The 22,993-nt window shown below is 39.4% G+C and overlaps 1 protein-coding gene across 1 annotated transcript in view; it reads right to left on the bottom strand.

The window, feature by feature from the left end:
* LOC131684570 (latrophilin Cirl) overlaps positions 1–22,993 on the bottom strand; it is an 83,991-nt gene that overhangs the window by 42,451 nt on the left and 18,547 nt on the right. Inside the window, exon 2 of the mRNA XM_058967569.1 lies at positions 19,098–20,317. The gene's annotated coding sequence lies outside the window, so the exon portion shown is untranslated. The remainder of the gene's footprint in view (positions 1–19,097; positions 20,318–22,993) is intronic.

Raw genomic sequence — 22,993 nt, 5'->3', positions numbered from 1 at the left:
ATCCCCAATATTCAGATGACCACACATCATTTTTTGAGTAATTCTACTGGAGCGGTAGAGCAGCGCGCAATGATTCTGATTGTAACAATGAGTGTACGGTTCAGATGTGCGGGCGTAGGAATGAGCGTTTATTTGTTTGCTTTTGAGACCGCATGGATCAGATTATAAGTGCTATATCGTTCACTAAATTATCGTGTTGCGTTTACGTGTTTGCGAAAACTTGGTATGTTCGTCTTTGTGTAGAATCGCGAAGAGCCCGAGCGATTGTATGTTAACTTGTTCGATTAAGTAGGCGTTTGCTTGTCGTACGTGCTAGCGAGTACATAGCTTCGCGTGTATAAATTCGATCTTATAACTGATACTGAAATTCTTATAAATTGATAGTTAATTTTCAGTGTGTGGTTCAGATGCTAGAAGTGATTCAGTTTCCCCATAACACTAGAGTTCTGGATCATGTCGCCATGGGATGTGTCGTCTGGTGGATATGAGCGTCATTTTACTGCTTGTTCAATTGAAGATACGGACCTAGGCTGCTAGGACCGAGGGCGAGAACTTCCGGACGTGACCTATTCATAATCACGCGAACATGAGCTTTTGTAGTTCGACGCTTGAAACTGTGTTTGTGAATTTATAAGTGATAAAACGTTCACTTAATCACCGGGTTGCTATCATATTTGCGAAATCGCGTGCATGAGTTCGACTTGATAACCATGAGTCCGAATAGCCGCGTGTGTTCGTGGATGATCGTGCGGACCATGAATCTGATGCTTAATTTGGGTGTACGGTTCAGATACCAGAAGAGAATGAGTTCCCTCATATCACTAGAGTTCCCGATCATGTACAGGGTCTGCTTGTCTGCTGTCTATGAGCGATTTTTTTTAGAATTGTCCTACTGAAAGGATAGACCTATGCCACTAGCACCGACGCTAGAGGCTTCTGGACGTGACGGATTCATGATTGCGTAGGATAATAAATATTTATAAGTTTATAAATTCATATGTGTTGAAAAGTTCACCTAATCACAGGTGCGTCTTTATGTTTGCGAGATCGCGGTGTTAGCATTAAACTTAACCTGCTAGACACCGTTGAAGGGCCAAAATGGAGGAAGGTGTCCGCAAGGCATTCCGATTACTCGGTATAAATCAGTTCCCCCTATGGTCTACGAAAGTATTTAAGAATCCTCTTCCAATGATTAGATCTCATGAGTCAATCGCAAAGTAAGCGACTGTAGCGTAGAACAATCCCCATAAAATTGATAGAAAAGCCCGACTTTCATCTACGAAGTGTTAACAATAGGAAGTTGTCATTTCCACCCTTCCTACCCAAATCGTATCAATTGAATGCACTGACGACCTCTGCCAGTTCCCATACTTCACATACTGTCAATGGTAAATATAAGTAGACAGTGCACTGTAATGTTTGAGAATTTTATGATTCAGTGAATTTTACGAAAATCGCCGTAGTAATGTAGAGTATTAGTACCAGTAAAATTCCGTTTCCAGTTCCATGTCATGGTGTCCGGGTGATTCCAATTCTCAATTCTGTTATGTTGTCTGTGGGATATACATTACATTTTGAGTTTTCAATTATTGAATTGTTTTGTCATGTGTTATTAAATAACAAGGCTGAAAATGATTAACTTTGAATTAAGGGGGCATAAGTTTTCTTTTCCTAAAAAATAGGTTTCTTTTAATTGTATTTTTTTAAGCAATTAGGCGATTTTTCCAAAAAAAGCATTTTTGCTCAAATGGCCACCATTAGGCAATCCATTAGACGTTTCTTTGACAATTCAGCGGTGGGTGCTGTCAACAGGTCTACTCCTGCGAACAGAAAAACTCGTCCGACAAACATCTTTCGTTAGTCCGATTCGTTTGATGTTGGATCGAATCAACAATATTGTTGGACGTCGCACCCCTCGGAGTAACGTCAGAAGAAGTAAACAAGCAATAATCAGCTGATCAGAAACGTCACATGGATTGCCTAATTTTGCTTATCCCTCCACAAGGTTGAGAGGTTTGACGGTATTGCAAACATCATCAAGCAAGTTGCCTGCAGCAGTGCTACAGAACCTCTGACAGACAATTGCTTTAAGATGGTTATTGCATTACGCCTCGATAGTGGTGCATCAAGGAGACCGAGAGGGCTTATGCGCCTTTTTATGTTTTGTGTTTTCCACATGTTACTCATGTATACCAAAATAGTATCGGTCAATTTATACACTTTTAATCAAGCTATTTGTATCTTCTTTTCTTTATTCGGCATGTTATGATTCGTTTTATTTATGTACAAACACTCGTGCCGTTCGCGATAACACAAACCTGGTTACAAACGCGACCATGCAATTGCAATCATCTATAAACTTCTCAGCGCGGTCTCAAGCATTAACCCGCCACTCGCGCGATCATGAAACGGTCATGTCCGGAAGTCTAACCTCGGTTCTAGCAGTCTAGACTAATACCTTCAGTTGAACCAATCAAAAAATGACGCTCATATTCGCTAGACAACACGTTCCATGGAACTCTAGTGATATGGAGAAACTGACTCTCTTCTACCATCTGTAATATACACTAAAAATGCGACAAACACGTTGACATACGAACGCTTAAGCCTTTCGCGATCAACAACGCACACCTACCCCTGCGATCGCGCAAGCTTGGTAACACCCCGGTAATATGGTGAACGTTTTAGCAGTTACGAAGTTTCAAACGCGAACCTACAAATGTCCGTATCCGCGCGATCATGAATCGCTAACGTCCGAAGACCATTACCCTCTGTCCTAGCAACTTGCGCCCATACATTCAGCCGGACCAATAAAAAAATAAGGCTCATATCCACTAGACAATACGTTCCATGGCGACAAGACTGGGAACTCTACTCAAATGGAAGATCTCACTTTCTTCTAGCATCTGTGCCGTACACCAAAAAATAAATATTAGATTCACGGTCCACGCGCGATCATCCAAGAACACACGCGAATATGCGAAAGACACGCGATTATAATATATACATGCGAAGTTACATACACGTTAGCACACGCGACATACAAACGCACACGCGATTGAACATTAGAGTGCCCAGAAAAATGATGAATTTTTGAAAACTCAATCGGCCCACCCCTGAGTCGATTCCTAGTCCCACCAGGAGTACTTGCTCCAAATTTGAAGCAAATCGGACAAGTCTAGCTACCGGACCAACGTGCCTGAAGTTTGTATGGGATTTTTCGACAATTTACATGAAGAAAACCCACTAACTCGCATTGTCGCCGCTAGGTGGCACCGTATGCATAGTATTGTCATTATAAGTGAAAATAAGAAAGATCATTTAATTGTGTACAACCTTGTTGAAGACTGCTAGTCAATCCGGCTTTGTTAAAATAAGTTATTAAACTTTTAACGAAGTGATGTCTGAGTCAGTTTTGCATAGGGCCTATCAGTGCACGGTTGTGTATTGGTACTCGATTCCCGCCAACTATACATTTTTGTGAGATAATGGTTAGATTTAGCTGAATAGTATGTTCAGAAGAATTGTAGTACATAATACAAGTTATATTTTGGTTAGAAAATTTTAGTTCCACCTGTGACCGCATAGAGGGCGCCAGCACTAACTTTTCATAGAAGTGAAATAGCATATCGAGATGTTCGGAAGAATTATTTTAGAATGCTTGTTCTACAACTTTGTAGAAGACACCTAATCTCTATCTCTTTCCGGTGAAAAGTTAGTGTTGGCGCCCTCTATGCGGTAAAATGAGGAACTAAAATTTTCTAACCAAAGCATGACTCGTATTATTTACTATAAATCTTCTGAACATACTATTGACTTAAACCTAACCATTATGTCACAAAAATGTTTAGTTCGTGTGGATCAAGTACTGATACACAACCATGCACTGCTAGGCCCCATGCAAAACTGACTCAGACATCACTTCGTTAAAAGTTTAATAACTTCTTTTAACAAAGCCGGATTCACTAGCAGCCTTAGACAAAGTGGTAGGCAATTGAATGATCTTTCTTATTTTCACTTACAGTGATAATACTATGCATACAGTGCCACCTAGCGACGAAAGTGCGAGTTAGTGGGTTTTCTCCATGTAAATTGTCGAAAAATCCCATACAAACTTCAGACACGTTGGTCCGGTGGCTAGACTTGTCCGATTTGCTTCAAATTTGGAGCAAGAACTCCTGGTGGGACTAGGAATCGAATCAGGGGTGGGCCGATAGGGGTCATTTTTTTCCTGTCACTCTATTGAACATGTTATCGTACAAATGCTCGAGTCCTTCGCGATGGGATCACATTCAGAATTACGGCCCTCTGCAATTGGCCTTAAGCAGTGTTTTAGTGGGCCACATTGCCTGTCTCGTCTGCAATTGTAGTATGTGATTCTGACGGAGCGCCCTTCCGAGAACCTAGCTCTACAGCTCCACTACGACATGTCTCGAAAAAATGCCCACCATTTTGCTTATAATTTGATTTTTTTAAGGAATGAGTCGAGGACTAGGTAGTCTAATGTGCTTTAAGATCTTTTCGATTATTTTCTATTTTCGATAAACATACGAGCGCCAATTAATGGTACCGATTTGCATCTATTTTTGGCATTGGCAACTTCAAATAGCCGGAGGGGAGTGGTGAAGGGATGTTCAAATGCAAAAATAGACATTTTGCTTATATTCCAAAATATCTTAATTGCATTGTTTCAGATTATAAATTGCCTTTAAGATGCCGCTATCTTAAATTTTGGTCCCGCATCTTAGATTTTAAAATGATCCAAAATTCAATTTTTTTTTTGCTGTTATTGCCCCAAGCATTGTTCTCGTATGAGTTCCCTATCTGAATTACTTATCACAGTTGCAGACAAGACGAAAAATGACACCCACTTAAACACTGCCTTACCTTCCGGCAGTCGCGCTAGTACACTGAGTGGGACGCTGCTCTGAAAATCTAGCGAAACTGTCTCAGGGCCCCGCTGGTGCTAGTTCAGTGAGCCATTTGCGCGACTTGCGCAGAATGCCGTAATTAAAATTGTGATACTGAGTGTACGTTTTAGATGTGGGGAGGAAGTATTATTGATCGCGTGGCAACGAGCGTTTATATGTTCACACTTGAGATCGTGTTTTTAAATTAATGAGTACCAAAACGTTCACTTAATCACCGACGATGATCGCGAATGATTCAGACGCTTGTATGTTCACGGGTTTGAGCGCGTTGGCGTATGTGTTGCGTGTACAAAATTGATTGTATAGCCGTGAGATCATTTGCATATTTGCGTGGGTGCTTAAATGTTCGCGCGGACCGCGAGTCTGATATTTAAATTTCAGTGTATGGTTCAGATGCTAAGCGAAAGTGATTCCCATAGCCTTAAAGATCCCGACAATGCCGCCTCAAAATTTGCCTAGTATATATGAGCTGATTATGATTTTTTTTCAGAATGGTTCATTCAAAGGCATGGACCTGGGCTGCTAGAACCGAAGATAAGTTTCCGGACGTGACCGACACATGATCGCGTGGGAGCGCGCGTTTGTATAATCGCATTTGAGACCGCACTTATAAATTCGAGCACACGGGGGTAAATTTGTGTGGATGATCACTATTGCAGGTTTGTGTCTGTGACCAAGGTAGCATTATCGCGGAGAGCTTAAGCGATTGTACGTTAACTGGTTTGATCGCGAGGTGTGTGTCGCAAGTATAACCGTGTCATCGCTTGCATATTCATGCGAGCTTTGGAATGTCCATGCAGACCGCGGTTTTGACTGAGTTCGAGTATGAGAGAGATCAGATCTAGAAGCGAGTGAGTTTCAATAAAGTAGTTTGTTAATTTTTTGAGACGAAAATTGACGGCTGGACTGCTAGAACCAAATGTAGGGCCTTTCTTATATATTCGCAAGATTTAACACTAGAAATTGGACGCTTTTTGGTACCTGGGCACTGCGGAAAACACCCTGATGTGGCATACAATAAATCAATAGATCAAAACACTGACTGTTCGTAGTGAAATATATACCCAACATATTCATATGTTTGTCGAGATTTCAATTGCAAGTACGCATATGTGACCACAATTGTATTATCGCGAAGGAAACAAGTGTTCTCCCATCTCACCAGAGTCTCCAACTATGGCGCCCTGAGACTTATCGTCTAGTGTATATAAGTCCCGTATTTTGGATTGGAAGCTCCTGGACGAGTATGATACATGATCGTGTGAGGGCAGGCGCGTTTGCATGTTGGCACGTGAGACAGCGTTTAAAAAATCGTAAGTGCTATCACGTTGACTTATTCGCCGGGCCGTTAATATGATTGCGAGATTGTGTGCATAGATATGCGTGAATTATCGCGTTTGTAAGCGGTTTTGTATTATCGTGAAAGGATTCAGCGTTTGTATGTTTTTGTACACGTTCCTTTTTCAAAAGGACATTTGTATGTTGTATACGCCAGCGCGATTATGAGTTCGCGTATACTGATGTGTGCCTATAACCGTGTGACCGTTAGCATATTCCCGAGTGCTTGTGAGTGTCGCCAAAGAAGAAACAACAAAAGAAGCAGAAAATTAATCAGACTTTGGTTCAGTAAAGGTAAGATGGACGTACGAAGATCATCCGCAGAACTGTATAAAAATAATTGAAATAAAAGTTAAGAAAGTCAAAAATATACAGCACATTAGTATTCCGAACATCATACAAATATTACACACTACTGGCTGAACGTTGGTTTGGTCAGATGAGAGTAAGAAAAAGCATGCAACATCAAAAAGACCTACACAGCAAAAAAAATCTTGTAACTTTACGTCTTGCCAGATGCACATAAAAGGAGCGTCCCAATTCACATAAATTTACATTTTATTACATGTAAAAATGTGAGATGTTCGGCTTTTTCTAGGTCATTCAGTCTGAGTTTTACATCTACAGAGTCACAATATTCAATTTTACATGTCATAGCATGTAAAATCCTATTATAGGACAAAAAAATACGTCGCTGCGTTTTTTACGTCAAATGTAATTTTCATTTTTTCTAAGAGTGTAAATAAGCCCCCCTGGCCATCTCACTGCACTACTATCGAAGCGAATGGCAACCAACATATTAAAGCAACATTCTGTTAAAGCGACAATTAGGTTCAAAAGAATATGAATGGCTATTTTCCTCGCTAACGCAATAAATGATGACTTACGATTAAAGTAGTACTACTTGCTGATAATTGATGCACGAAGTTTATTCTAACTGCCACATGTTATATTGCTTGAAGATGTTTTCAATTTTGTCAACCTATTGGGAGTGGAACAATTGGCATAAGATAAATACGAAGAATCAAAAAGTGGGTAAAACGGAACGGCACAAAAAAATTAAATTTCTGGGAAACTTGGCACAAAAAATCCAAAAAAGGCAGTGCCTTTCATACATGTTCTTTCTCAATCTGATGTTGGACATGCAGAACTATACGCGATCTTTTCTCGGAGTGACAGTAGTTAGTGCATTTGTTTCGTACCGCCGATTGGACTTTTTCGGAGTGTACATACAGCTTTATCTCTCAATTAAAACTAAAAGGAAATATGCAAAAGTCAGTGTGATAAAGCGTTTCGTAGAACACAGCGTTGCAAATAGTGGCTTCGATGGTACATCTAATGAGAGGTGTCAACCCAACAACGCTTCAAATTTCCAATCAGACGAAAGAAAAAAAAATCTATTCCCGAGCAGTCGCAAAGGACCGAGCAGCCAGGGCCCAGGAGGCGCACTCCGACGGACAATTATTACCGGTGGTAGGCGAGGGGGAAGACTGTGCACTTATACACACCAAGTCATCGACTCGACCAAAGTAACAAATCGTACAACCTCAGCTCAGCAAAGTACCTGGGATTTCGAAGCCAGCTACAAAAGTGTTCGTTCGAGAGATGCGAGTACAAAACGAACTAGCGAAAAAAAAAGTCTCGGTCGTGGAGACCTTTGAATGCCTCTTGCCTCACACTTTTGTGGCTGCTGCTGCTGCTGCCGCTGATGTAGGTGCTGATGCTGATGCAAGCTTTCTTGTTCCTTTTCCCACTGGCTTAGTCGCATGCAAAGGTATGTGTGAACAGAGAGCCACTCGAAGCAGAAGGAGAAACAACGACAAAAAAAAACGACCCGACCGACCGCAAGCCACAGTTGCGCGACTCGACTCCCCATCATCAATGGAGATCTGTGATCATTCAAATGCAGCAGTTCCGATTAAAAGGCACATACCATGTCATGCAAAATAGAAACGGGGACCGACGCGTCGGGGCGGCCGCACACGCCAGGAATATCACGACTAACGATGATTGTATGCGGCGCAACCACCGTGCTGACTGACTTCTCGAGAAGGTTTTGATCGAGCTAATCAGTTTTAGTTACCAGTGCAATGTTTGATTAGTTGGAATCGTTGCGGTTTGATTAGCATGGGTACCTGTGCGCTTTGAAGTAAACTTCGATAAAATAGTGATGCAGCAGCTGGCTGGCTGGTTGGTTGGTAGGTTGGGCACGGCTCGGTGCATAGTTGCACACACTTACTTTTGCAGTTGGCGACACACCACATAAGGAGCACGATAGATCTGTGCATGACCTTTTCGGATTCGCATATTGCTTGAGAATTCAAACACGATATCGCAGATTAAATGTCAAGCATTGATTGGTTTCAGAACGCAATCTCAAGAATCTTGACGATCGTCTGATGTTTTGGGCCGGTACATTTTTTCTCGGGAACCTTTAGAAAAGTATCATATAAAGAATCCAAAACTCGAAAATTTATGCTCTTGAACAATTCTACCAAGATTGATCAACAAGCTGTGTTAAATATCATGACCGACCATCTTCGAATCAGATCAAGCTTTTTCCACAGGCAATCAGACCATTTTGACTGTGGGATATTTTTTTAGAAGGGGGTTTTACGTGCTCTACTTACAAATAATATTGTTAAAAAAACAGTGATAGTACAACAAAATTAGCTGACGATAGGTCCAGGGGTTCGCATTTCGATTTCGTCTCTTCAGAACCATGGCACTTGACTACTGCACCAGCCTCTCGACTTACGACACATCGTAAGCTGAGAGTCGTTCCGTGTGTTCACAAATAGTATTTCCAATTTTGAACTAGCGGCAGCCTGGTGCAGTAGTCAAGTGCGATGGTACTGAAGAGACGAAGTCGAAACGCAAACGACTTATGTAGTTACGTTATGTGCCTTTAAGCAACTCCTAACAGAGGAATATTGCATACCTGATAATGGCTTCAGAAAATTAAAAGATTTTTCAAACAATCAAACATTTCTGTAAGAAAATTTAATTACGAAAAAACCATTAATACAACCCACATCTTGTAGACAAATAAATCATTTACTTGATCTTCATGTATGACGACCGTTTGAGTAAAAAAAAAATTCCAGTTTTCAAAATTATGTTCGGTATCGAGGTCCAGATTAATTGGCGATGATCAGCTAACTATTGTTATATAGTGCTCTGCCAGTAGTGTTATCTTTGAAAATAAACCACCTATCTCATTTTATTTCAAATAAACAGTAGTCCTAATTTGATTATTTTCAAAATTGCACATGTGCTAACATTGCTTTGAACTGAGTAAACTAGTTTCTTTGTCTAGCATTTGGCCGACTAGAGAACCAATACATAGGGCATTTAATGTGCGTGGATTACGCATGGTTTTGTATGAGTAGAATAATGGCAGAGGAATCATGTAGGAGGATTGATAATTGAATAATGGAATGAAGAAAAAAAAATAGTAACATAAATCATCAATTCGATCTATCTAAATGTAACAATATATGGACTATCCGTCAAAAGCTTGGAATAATCGCGTCAATAAGTATTGCAACACCCATACTGAATATTGCAACACTTGGCATCACCTTAATATTCAGTAAATTCAGGATGCTATATCTCGACGTCCTCCTTTTTTTGCAAAGCAATTCTCTTCAGCAAAGTTGTTCTAAACACCAAAAGGGTTCAAGAGGTGAACATTTTGAGTCAGAATTTTATCATGTGAAGTTAAGTATTTTAACTTTTTTCATCTCGTTTCCATATTGACCCTCATAGTTCGTGTCTTCAGCAAAGTTATTCAAAAGGAAATAGCCGAGTGGATGATAATCCTTTATGTTCGGTATACTGTTACCACGTGGTGATAGTGTATATGTGTAGTAATGCATTTTGAACTTTTGCAAACCAGTGCTCCTGACTACCTAGAAAGTTCGTTGTTTCAAATAAATTTATAACAAAGCAAATGACATGCGGCTAGTGATTAGTTTTTTTCGAAACTCTGCCACCATGGGGCGGTAGTGTACATGTAAAACAATAAATTTTTGAACTTGTTATACTCAATTAGCTAATTCAATTCAGTGATTCAACGATTTTCAGGTTTGGTTCACCTCATTTTCTGGTAATTAAACCTTTTACGTTTAACAGATTTAAAACCTTCAGCCTTAATAGCCTTAATTGAATAAACAATTAATTTTTTTATTGTTTTGGTTTTTGATGTAAGTGCCAAGACCTTATTTAAGACTTTTTTGGTGGTATCGAACAGGGAAAAGAAATCGAAATGGCGAGTTGAGCGAAAGCAACTATGTGAAAAAGTCCCCCGGAGGCAGGATTTTAACCTGCAACCCTTGGGACTCAGGCCCAATACACAAACCCGTTATTTTATTCCTGGGATATGATGAATTCCCAAAAGAATGCGATAATCATGTTTGCTTTCTGGGACGTCATTATATCTCAGAGTTAGCATAAGGGTTTGTGCAGTGGACCGAATCCTAAAGGTTGCCGGTTCGAATCCTGCCTCTAGGGGGGATTTTTTCACATAATTGCTTTCACTTAACTTACAATTTCTATATGTTTTCCCCTTTGAATATCACCAAAAGCCTTAAAATTTACGTGTACAATATAACAATGTCTTTCTATTTTACTTACCCAAAGGCACGAGTTTCACTAGACAAATTAAGTTGTGAACGGCAGTAGGGGAGCCCGGGGCTAGTTGGCGGTTGGGGTAAGTTGGCGGAATCCCTTTTTTCTGTTTCTATTAGGCCTTCTTGTGTACCGCAAGTTATGTGAAACCCGTTATCCAATGTGGTTTTATTGCAAAACAATTTGTTTGGTGGAAGTTGTGGGTGATATGGTGTTTCCGAGCATACCAGGTAAATTTTCTAAATTTTAAATACTTTGCGTTATTTAGCGTGATTTTCAAACTACTTCCTGAATGATTATATTTTTCGAGAGCGCGTGAAAAGAGCTTTCAGTATCCGTATAAATATTACAACTATCCACAAACAAGTTATTTTTTTAATAGTTTTTAATAAAATATGCGGTTGGGGTAAGTTGGTGGTGCTGCACGCGGGGCAAGTACTATTTACAGTGTAAAAATGTCATCAAAAATTTTATTTCCGGAATTCACTCCAAAGTAAGAAAATCTTTTTCTTTTGTATCTCGCCAATGTAGGAGACATTTATTCTGGCCAATTGAATGAAGAATTTCGAAAATTTGCTTTGAGGTATGCGTCAAAGTCAAAATGCTGGGGTATTGAATCTGAAATGTAATAGCAAATGTCGGTTAATACACAGTTTTCTCGAAAAGACATTCAGCACGTTCCAGAAGGACCCTTGAAGTAATTGAATTTCCATTTGATTGCTTAATTTTTGGCGTATCATCACATACCGCCAACTTACCCCGGGGCCGAGGTAAGTTGGCGGGTTTTCCGCGTCACATATTTTTGTCTCTAAAAATGGAGACAATACATCAAACACTTTAAAAAAACAGAGATGTTGCCAACAGTCTGCCCTTCCATTCCGCGTGTTCTATTTTGCAAGATCTAATTACATCAAAGCAGTAAAAATTGAAAACTGAAAACACCGCCAACTAGCCCCGATCTCCCTTTTTTACATATACAGTAGCGCACATATAATTGTAGTGCACGTGGCCACGACCTGATGAACAACATTGCTGAAGACACGAACTTTGAGTTAAACATAACAACTTAATATCTTACTAGCCACGTAATGACAGAGTTTCGAACCAAATACATCACTATCATCAAAGTATCCGCCTTCAAAACAACTTCGGTGAAGACGCGAACATTCCAGGTGGTCCGGTGATGAAATGCATAGCTGAAGACGCCAATTTTTTAGTCTGCCAGGATCAATTGATAATGGAAAATTCATTATGTATGAACACAAGTTCCAGGTAGTTATAGAGTTCCGAACCAAACAGAACAAATCCACACGGTATTGTCCTTCTACACTTCACTGAGGGCGCGAGTTTTGTAAGAAATTAGGGTTACCAGACAAAATTTGTCCAATTTAGTTCAAAACTTTTGAAATTGTTTTTTCTCGAAAATTTGAAGGCAAAATATACTGAAACTTTTTCCATATTTCAAACAAACCATAGTTTAAAAAACAATTTTTAGTGGCATGGTGGCGCATTGATGACAAAATTTGTCTGACCTGTCATGATAGCGCATGAAAAATTTGCAATGCAAATAAAGCATCAATTAAAAACTTTTATGCATATCTATGACTTAATTTGGTGTAGCAACAATCGATGAGAAGCATTTTAAAGGAAATTGGTCAGGAAATCTTGAAAAAATAGTAATTTTTGGTTACAGTGTTACCAAATATGCAATGATTTCAGCTTAAAGGAAAAATGCATTTTGTTGCACAATACATGTATTTGTATTTTGAAAACTCTTATGCTATTATATTCCGCAGACATTTTTACATAGAAATCAAAAACTTCAATATAACTTGAGCCAATACACTGTTATGACTGGAAATGTTAGTTTTGTAAAAAGTAATAAGCATGTACTTTTTACAAAACTAACATTAGCCAATGCCATAGCCAATGGTCCAATTCGTTCTGGAGGTTTTAAATCTTAAAAATTTGAGATATGAAAGTCTTCTTATATCCTAGTGTTTTAAGGTAATGAGGAAATAAATCATGAAAGAATTTAGTTCTTAAATTCTCATTCCATAAATCCCGACATCACATTTGTGGCGTGATCTTATATAAAAGAATAAAGGCATTCCCAGATAATTTTTGCGAGTTCTTAAAATATATAAGTCCTAGGCACATTAATCCTTTGGTGTAACTGATCTGCGGAGCCAGTACTCCCAAATTCTTCTACCTGCTCTAATCTCATTATTTTTTAATTTGGATTATAGAGGTTTTAACCTTAGGATCATTTGCCTCTTTTATCGGGTTAGAAAAATTTTATTGAAAAAATCTCCCACCCTATGTGCGGGGTTAGGAGTCGAACCCAGGTGAGTTGCGTACAAAGCCTCCGAATTTCTTAATTCCCTTGAATCCATTTCATCTGAATCCATTCCCTTGAATTAGTTAGCTACATATGTTCTTGCTCTCAGAGTTTCGACATCATCGGATCTCAGCGTAAATAAAGTTGCAGTTAGTTATACGAATTGGACAAACAGTTGATAAATTTGATCATTGTTGTACATACTTATGTCCAAATATAGGTTTCCATTTTTAATAAAATTTAGAATATTTGCAGTATTTCTATTATTTTTTAAATTTTAAATAGATTTATTTAGTTTATTTTACAAGGCTCAAGGAACTAGCTTCATGGAGCCTATGATCCTTTATATATTATAAGATGCAAAAGACGAAAATAACAAGCGTTAATAGTGAAAGTTTATCCGATCCCGTAAGCGCGACTTGCTCGGAGATGTTTTTCCGTGGCGAGAAAACATTTGCCTCCACGCCAACTGTATCTTTGGCAGTGCTGCGAAATTTCAAAATCAGTTATCCATTTCGGATTGTATTTACCGAAATCAACATTCAGATTCACCCCTCCCATTCATTTACTTCCAAACTGACTTAAACTTCATGCAGAATCGAATGATTGAGTGCAGAGGAAATATAAATTCCTTCATAAACCAAAACATTCATTTGTTATTATGTGGATGGTTTGAAGGCTAAAGTTGGCATCTTCTGCATTTTCGAGCATAAGTAACCTGCGTAATGTATATCTGGTGCACTTTTGCTTAATAGTCCCTCTCAGAGCATAGAAACAAAATTTAGTTTGCTTCTGAAACCGAACATGTCCGAACTTGAATGCGCTGCGTCGGGACAACGAATGACGAGGGAAACGAACCAAATATTTCATTCATCGCAGCGGGCATGAATTGAATTTCGTTTCCTTTCAAGTTCACGCAGGGATGTCAATTTTTTTGAGCTCTGATCTTGGGGGTCATTCATATCTCTCTCGTCGTTGCATACGTCAGTGTCATCATCGTAGTTATTGCCTTGATGTTCGTGATCAGACTAACTGTTTTCCCTTACGGATGACGAGCGTGAACGCTGCTTCATTGATAGTAGTTTCCTCATTGATGGCATTACCTGTTGTTTTTGTGGAACTTTACTTGGTTGGAAATAGACTAAGCCATGTGATAATTGAGTTTGCAATTTCCACGCTACGTCAATGGTTGACATGTTCGGATGCAGCTCAAGAGCGAATCATGTGCCTGATCCACATTTCCCTTAGAAACGAAGCAAATTGATCGATTCGTTTGTCATAACTCTACGAGAAAATGCGCAAGAATCGGAACTAGCTGAAAAGAACTCAGGGGAAGTCTTCGGTCATGGTTTTGTATAACCAAGGAAGTGTGTCGAAAAGACAATTGAGTTATTCATCTTTATCAGGCGAGTATCCACATAGCCTTTTCAGTCTAGCAAGGGTTTCCTCTAAAAGCACAAATACCTCTTGTATGCTGCTACCACGAGTTTTTTTTATCCATGACCGCATTTAGTCATTTGGAATTTAAATCGCTGGAAGCGCCCGTAAAATCTAGTTGCCAAGCTCTCTTGGGAGGGATCCCTGCTCTTAGATTTGGGGTTACGATTTGTAACGATATCCAGGTAGACGCTTAAATGAACAAAGACAAAGTATTTGAAGAGTTTTTTTCATTAGGTCCAATCTGCAAATGAGAACCCTCTTTTTTCGCTTTCTCTTTCGATTATTGACGCGAAACCATAAAACTTTTTAAACATTTATCAGTATGTTTCGAAAGACAAAGGTTTTTACTAGCTTATTATGCGTACAGTTGACGGGAAATCAGAAAGATGAGCGAGTAATTCGCGGAAGAGAATGTAAACAAAGAGAGGCTCTCTTTTGCAGATTGGATCTATTAAAAAAAATCTTCATTTATGATTAAATAACGACGGCTCAAATTCGTTTGCCGACTCAAGCGCAACACGGCAAGGGTAGAGCGTTACATCTAACACCTCTTCCCAGTCAGTCCGTGCAACTGTTGGGCGATTTTCTCTATCAAGTACATGCAGATTTGTATCGTTTAAGTATTCGATTAATTTAGTGCCTCTCAAATTGATGTGCGAACTGCCCTAAATCATGTGATGGACAGTTGCATCACTGTGGATTTTGAGTGTAAGCCCATTTCGGTCACAGTACGATACAACCCTTCTGAAATCACCAGAGAATGCATTATGCGGTTAACCCTTGTGAAGGCAAGCTAAAATCCTAACATTAAAGGGCAAGCCGGGCCTCTCAGGCCCGTCTAAATTCAAGCTCCTTTTTGCCGTTCTCATAGGTTATGCAATCGGTCGAAATTTCGACTTTTTAACCGAGACCCGCAGGGCCAAATCTCTTATACCATTCGACTCAGTTCGTTGAGATCGTAAAATATCTGTATGTGTGCGTATGTTTGTATGTATGTATGGATGTATGTATGTGGCAAACAATCTCACCGATTTTTCTCAGAGGTGGCTGGACCGATTTGTACAAATTTAGTCTCAAATGAAAGATACAGCCTTCCCATCGGTCGCCATTGATTTTTTTTTGTTGATCCGACTTTCAGTTCTGGAGTTACGTGTTGAAGAGTACAATCACACGGCAAATTTCCATAGAAACTGATACCACCATGATGTCCAAATGATGCAATATATATTAAAATATGTACAACATTACTTGGCTTTGCATGTCTAGATCATTAATGACCAACCGAAGGCATTTCGACCACATTGGCCAACTATGGCGGTTCTTGATGCCCCGGGGGAACTTACCAAGTTCCTAAGATAAAGTCATACCTATTTCTCAGCGAATTCTTTACAGATTTTTACAAAACTTGGTTTCAAATGAAAGGTACAGCGTTCCCATTGGCTACTGTTGAATTTCTAATTGATTCGACTTCCGGTTCCGGAATTACAGGATGATGAGTACGAACATGCAGCAAATCCCGATTTCAGCGTATAAGGCGATGGATGTAAAAAGGTCAAATTTTTTTCCAAAAGGTGAGTACTCGGAAGATCACGTCGAATGTCGATTGGTTCTGAGCTCCATTTCGTTTGAACACGACTAATAAATGTTTCTGGGTTGCTATTAATTTCTTCTGATGCATAACCGGAGTGCATATTCAGATTTTTCTTCCGAGTCTGCATCAGATTCATCGACGGAAGCAATATCATACACACATTCTTCCTCGCTTTGCAAATCAGTTTCGGAATCGTCTGTTGAATTTGCTCGAATTTCTTCCATTATTTCAGATTCTTTGAGACGACTGAAAGCATGTGCATATCGTCTTATAGCCATTTCAACTTTTTGTTGCTTTTAGATCCTACAATTTGAATAATTACGACAACTATAACACAAAGAATAGACAACAAAAATAAACAATAACGACAGAGTTAGGTTATGTTGTATCCAAATAATTGTCAAGTAGACTACAGTGGGTGAAATAAAAGTATTTACCCAAAAAAATATGACACACGTCATTATCGTATGCTATTTTTACATTTCCTATAAAAGAAATGTATAGAATTCGCTCAAACTTTCAAGATTTTTTTTCTTATAAGAAAAGGTAAAAAAGATAAAATCAATAAAAACATGAAAAAATTCCTGCTAATATGAAGCTGAACTCATCAAAATGTTTTTTCAGATTAATATTAATGTATAAAACCCGTGGTATTCCTAGTAAATATTGCATGCACACCGGGCGTGCCAGGCCCGGCTTGCCTTTTTTTGCATGTAAAAAATTCAAACATAGCTGCGCATCACTCCATAGATGAAAATTTCACAATTCTTTATTTTTGTTATAGATTTCAAAGCTACTTATCAAAATTTCCATGCCCACATACACATTTTTTTGTAACTAAAAAATTGTAACGTGCCGGGCCTCTGGGACCCGGTTGCCTTTTTGAGGGTTAATAAGCCGAGCAATGGACGTATTTTCTGTTTATGTTGTTAACTGTCCTATCATATCGCAAGTGGTGAACTTGAATATAAGACATGCGTCAATAGCATCATTCGTAAGTACACATATGCGAAGATTGAGCTACATAGCTTTCCAACATAGAAGCTTCCTTTATGGAAATATAGTCTTTGAACCAAACCTCTGGAAGCTTTTCCTTTCTGTGCAAGGTGAGATATATTCATAGTTGTACTTTTACGCTGAAGATTAATTTGTGCTAGTGTAACCATGGATGATCAGAGCACTAAACATTTCATCGCCTGCAAGAATTGTACACTAACTAGAAGATAGCAAACTCGTGTAATCGACCATTGGGAACACAGAAATGGGTATAATGAACATGATATTTGAATCCCGCGGGACATAACTACCATAAACATTGGTCGATTTTCAATACTTGGACTGATATTTATAAAGGACTCCTTAATACATCCACAGTCTGAAGCAATTTAAAATAATCAATATCTTATTTGAGATGTGGCAGATTGCGTGAATTGCGTGCAATCGGCATTTTTAGTTTGGTGGGGAGTTGTGAAAAAGTAGGAGAAATGGAATATTGCGGTGATTTATTTTTATTAGGCCTATTATAGACGATAAATTTTAAGATATTTCGAAGCTAAAGATGAGTTCGAAAAGTGGACTGATTCGCAATAGATAGGTGACAATTGATTCACGCCAAACCACCTGAATTCGTAGCTGCGGCACCGGGTGACTAAAATTGTGGTAGAATCCTGTTCTTCGGATAAAATTGCTAATGAGAACGTCATGACAATAGAAACATTTAACAGTAGTTACCACATTTTTATCACTTATAGCTTAGCGGAGTTCACAACTCCCCACCGTCACTTTTAAAGTTTTTTATATATTTGGCGCAAATATTGCCAAGATCTACCTAGTCCATGGCTATTGTAAGATCAAGCCATTGTAGTAAAACGGTTAGTTTTGCTTTGCACATTTGGGTATATTTAAATATCTCCATCTGAAGATAGTGGAAATAAATATGAGAATTGCAACAACCCTAATTTAAATAACTATACCTCACCGATATGTGCATCACTCTCTACTACAAAAGTAAAAAATCAATTAATAGAACAGTAAAACAATCAACGGAATAGCTTGGAGCACATATGTCACTAAAATAGAATAGAATATCAGAAATTGCTAGCAAATGGATGTGCATCCATTGTTGTAGATACAGAAGTTATTGTGGTGACGTGCTTTCGAACACGAAGAATATTCCATATTCAATATCTCTCTCGTTCTGAGCGCTCTTGGCAAATATTGAATACAGCCAATTATAAAGTTTTCTTGCTTCCCATCGCAAACAAAGCAAAACCCAATTCCAAAAAGCTATAGATTTGTGTGCAATGCATCGAGTTACGGCTTTCAATCAATGTTTTGGGATGAAATACATCTGACGAACCAATCAAGCAGCCTCGTCAATTCAATTTCGCGGATCAACCGACGAACTGTTTCACCTTGCCGTTCTCGAGAAATCCATTATACGTATTCATAACCAAACAAATTAAAAAGTTTGTACGTAAACTTTGCCGGCACTCTTTGTTGTTCATCACCGTCATCGTTGCTCTCGCGTGCCTTTCGAAAGCCCTGGCGCAACTTTTCCCCGTACGCGTACGGGTACGTGATTGTCCTGGCGGCCGTTGGATTCAATACCTGGAAATATCTAACCATACATACACGGCGATTCCCAAACGACTTATTCGCTTTCGCCTGGCGGACAACACCAACGGGTAACGAAAAAAAAACAGCGAATGTCGGCACTAAAGGCAAATTTAAAATAAAAAAAAACGACTATACACCATACACGCGGCATACGAAAAAGAGAAGGGATGAGTGACCTAAATTTACCAGAAAAAAACTGAAATACCTGTTCCGATCGTTGAATCTCCATCGTTGCTACTGCTAGTGGTACTGGTTCTAAAATGTTGGCGGCTTGCATCTATTAGAGAGCGCCAACTGAATGGCGAATTGCGTTCGCTCATCAATCACGGCATCGCGAAATCCATGCCGAAGGATTACATAATTTCGAACGCTACGTTCTAGCTCTGGCTCCAATTTTGGGGTGGTGTTCCTCGATGAAAAACGGCCTTCTGTATCGCTGTCAGAAAAGTAATCCTATACCGTGAAACCAAAGTCGCGAAGCGAGCAGTCGAGTTGGACACAACACCGCACAACAACAACGGCAATAACAACAAAAATCAACTTTCTTTTGAGGTTACTTCTCATCACCATATATTAGTATAGGTAGCGCTAGTAGTACTATCATTTTCTCTTCTTCTACTTGTGCTTTTTCATTCACTGTTCAATCCACAGAGCGGGGACCACTCTCATCGTTGAATCAGAATATAACCGACGATGACGACGACCGACCGACGGTTTGTGAGTGTCACTTTCACACACATAAACTTGCCAAATTGGCCTTCCGCCGGGGCACCTTTGTCCCGGATACCGAATCGAACCGACCGCGAGTTGATACCAGCTCGCTAGATGAATCCCGTTTATGCCCCTCGAGGGAAATATAATATCCTTTCACACCTTCAACAATCTGTCTTGCTCTTTGTGTCACGGTTGGCTAAACAACGCTAATTTCTTCGGTTCTTGACGCTGCTGGTGACACGAAGAAGTCGACGACCGTTCGTCACTGGGACCATTTTCTCTTTCACCGTCGTGCCCTTTGGTGGAAAACCCGCTTTGCGTTTTCCAAGAATTTTTAGCACCTTTTATGTGTTAATCCATCACTTTATGCTCTCCGCTGCTACCGACAATGATGCTGTTCACTCATTCACTCTCCGGTTGCCCGAACCAAGCACTGACTGGTTGGTGTTGGTTTCGCTGGCACGGAACGCCCGTGTTGGTGTTGGTAAATCGGTTCCTCGAGACCACTCACAACATCTCGCAGAATGGCAGCCAAAGGGCATAATCGGCTCTCGGAACACTGGATGGCACTGCACTGTTGTACACGGAACGGACGACGGTGGTCGTCGCTTCTCCGATGGCACACACGGCGGTGGACCTAACGGGAATCTCACTCACTTTTTTTTGCTGTTGTTTTTGTTTTTGCACTCTGCTTCACTGCGGGACCAAAGCCTGGAAGAAACGGAACGGACAGAGAAGAACATGATTCGGTATTAGTGTCTTGCAAAATCTCGCTGTAGTTATGCGATTCGCGACCGGATCGCATGCTGCTAGGAAGGTAAACCAATGCAGCTCGTAAACTGTATACGTTTCATTTGTGCTGTTTCAATATTGCAAAATACTTTTTAGTCAGATGATAATATAATACAATTCGATATATAACTACAAATTGACGAAAAAATACAATTTTAAATGCTTCTTTTCGCGGGAGTTTACCGTAACTAATATTCAATTTCAAAGCTATTAATTTTCTTTGAAGTTTTATTCATCAACAGCAATGGTTTTTGTTCAAAAAGTATGGTAAAAATAGTTGTAAAATCACGTTTTATACTTTGCTATGCGTTGCGTACGTCATACTTCATAGATCGCAGACTGATGACTCTCATTCCCACACAGATTACTTGAGAAACAATGTTTGGGAATAAAAATTGTCCCAGTCCAAGCGACTTTCTGACCTGAGAGTCACCATTGCGGGCGAAGACTATCTTAAATGGAACTTGGGATATTAAAAATTGTTGATGTGGCACTTACTTAACGGAAGGCCTCGACTCCGAGCTAACTTACGTTTTATACTTTGAACTACAAACTCGCAATATTGAGATGCATTATTTGTGTGTTTCCAATGCATGCATCTTTTTTCGGAAAGATGTAACCGTCGTTCCCGCTCCGCAAAATAAATCAGATAAGTAGTATGATACGCTTCACAATATGTATTTTAAGCTTCTTGGAGAATGATTGAAGTTTCAGCACGTAAAAAGCTTTTTTTAAACAACTTAGATTCGTTTTTTTAGTGTTCTAATAGGACTGCAATTTATAGCTTAGGACATTTTTTTTTCTTTTTTTATTAAGCCCGTCTCTCATCCCCACACCAAAAGGCAGCCCCCTGGACACATCAGTTCTCAGCGACAAAAAAGGCAACACAAGAAGAAAGAAAAACTATTCGCGAAGACGCTGATGACAAAAAAGACAAAAAATATACGTGAAAGTAACCGGCACCATAAAGATTATAGAGTTAGAATACAAAGAAAATAACTGCATCGAGCACCCAGTGGAACGATGTTCCTTTTAACCCATTCATGCCCATGTTGTTTGTGGACAACAACGTTTTTAAATAACTATAACTTTTGATTGAGGCAAGATTTGCTCACAAAAACAAGCAAGGCTAATGAATGTGACTATTGCCTTCCATTTGAGTAATAACAGTTACAAGGATCAACTCTAGAACTGAAGTTATTGCAATTAGGCTGATTGGACTCCGATAGAGCAGTGCTGCCAGGGACAGTTTACGTTTACAACGGTAAATGATTTTTTCATATGTCTTCGTTATGGTGCGATATTATTAAAAACTGATAAAACTCATCAATTTAGACTGTCGTTGGCTACGTTTTACATGTAATTGGACTATTGTAAATATTCTTGGAGAATTGTATTGAGCATTTGAAGATAAAAATTGAACAGTTTCTAGCACTGCAAGGGAAGCACCTATCTTTATGAAAATACTTTTCGTGTTTCTTGATCTCACCGTTTTCAAGAAAAAATAGTTTTGAAACCCTACAAGCACTAGAAAAAAGTTGGGCATGAAAGGGTTAAGGGGCTGCTGCAGTATTTATTATAGATACGGAAATAAAATGAAATCGGACGAAATGGCAACTGTCTGCCAAGTAAACACCGGTCCACGGGAGGAGGACTAAAATTTACACTTGTTTGTCTCGAAGTATGTAACGTCAAGTCTTCTATTTTGATTAGTCCAATATATCCTGCTCCTGTAAACGCGTGCTAAGTTGTCAGTGATACAATTAAAACTTTGCATTGCTTCCGCTTCTGTCTTTTTTCGGTTCTCCTCTTGAGTCCCCTAAGTCTGAATGGAATCAATCGACTATTAAGCAAATCAGAGAGCGCTGGTAACCGTAATGTCCACGATACTAATTTCCCTGCAACTATTCTACCAGTTATTATTCCTGTTCTAGTATGTTTTAATGATTGTTTTGTTTTGTTAAAATTTTTAAATATTACGATTAAGTCATAGAGCACAGACATCCAAAAAAAATACTTTTGCCATTTGAACAAATATCCGCTAGAACAGCGATTCTCAACCTTGGGTCCGCGGACTCCAGGGGGCCGTGAAGTAGTTACCAGGGGACCGAGAAGAAGATTATTTATCTCGGAAGGAGCTTTTTTGCAACAGACTGAAAATAATCTTGGGATAGTGCACAAAATGGATGTTAAGCTGTTGGGGTCCGCAACAACCCTGAGTGATTACGAAGGGGTCCGTGGAACGAAATAGGTTGAGAACCGCTGCATTAGAACATTACGGCCCCCATACTGGCATATTCCAATATAACTATGACGGTCATTTGGACATTGTGTGGTCCACTGTGAATTCAGTATAACTCACGCTCTACACAGAATAACCACAAAACATCACAATTGCCTTTGGATGTGCCGTAATTTTTTACTCAACTTTTACGCTTGGGATGAACTTCTATTCGTTGTACCCAAATTGATGATGCTTCTCAGTTTTGCACGACCCGGAGGGAACTTGGCCTTAATCCTACTGCTCTATTATCGTTGTTACGTGATATTTTGTTATGGAATATTGGTTGTTTGAGGGCCCTTCATAAACAATGT

This window comes from Topomyia yanbarensis, chromosome 2 (assembly GCF_030247195.1).
Source record: "Topomyia yanbarensis strain Yona2022 chromosome 2, ASM3024719v1, whole genome shotgun sequence".
Classification (NCBI taxonomy): domain Eukaryota; kingdom Metazoa; phylum Arthropoda; class Insecta; order Diptera; family Culicidae; genus Topomyia; species Topomyia yanbarensis.
The sequence above is the reverse complement of the archived record's forward strand: the minus strand, read 5'-3'. Positions and strand labels throughout refer to the sequence as shown.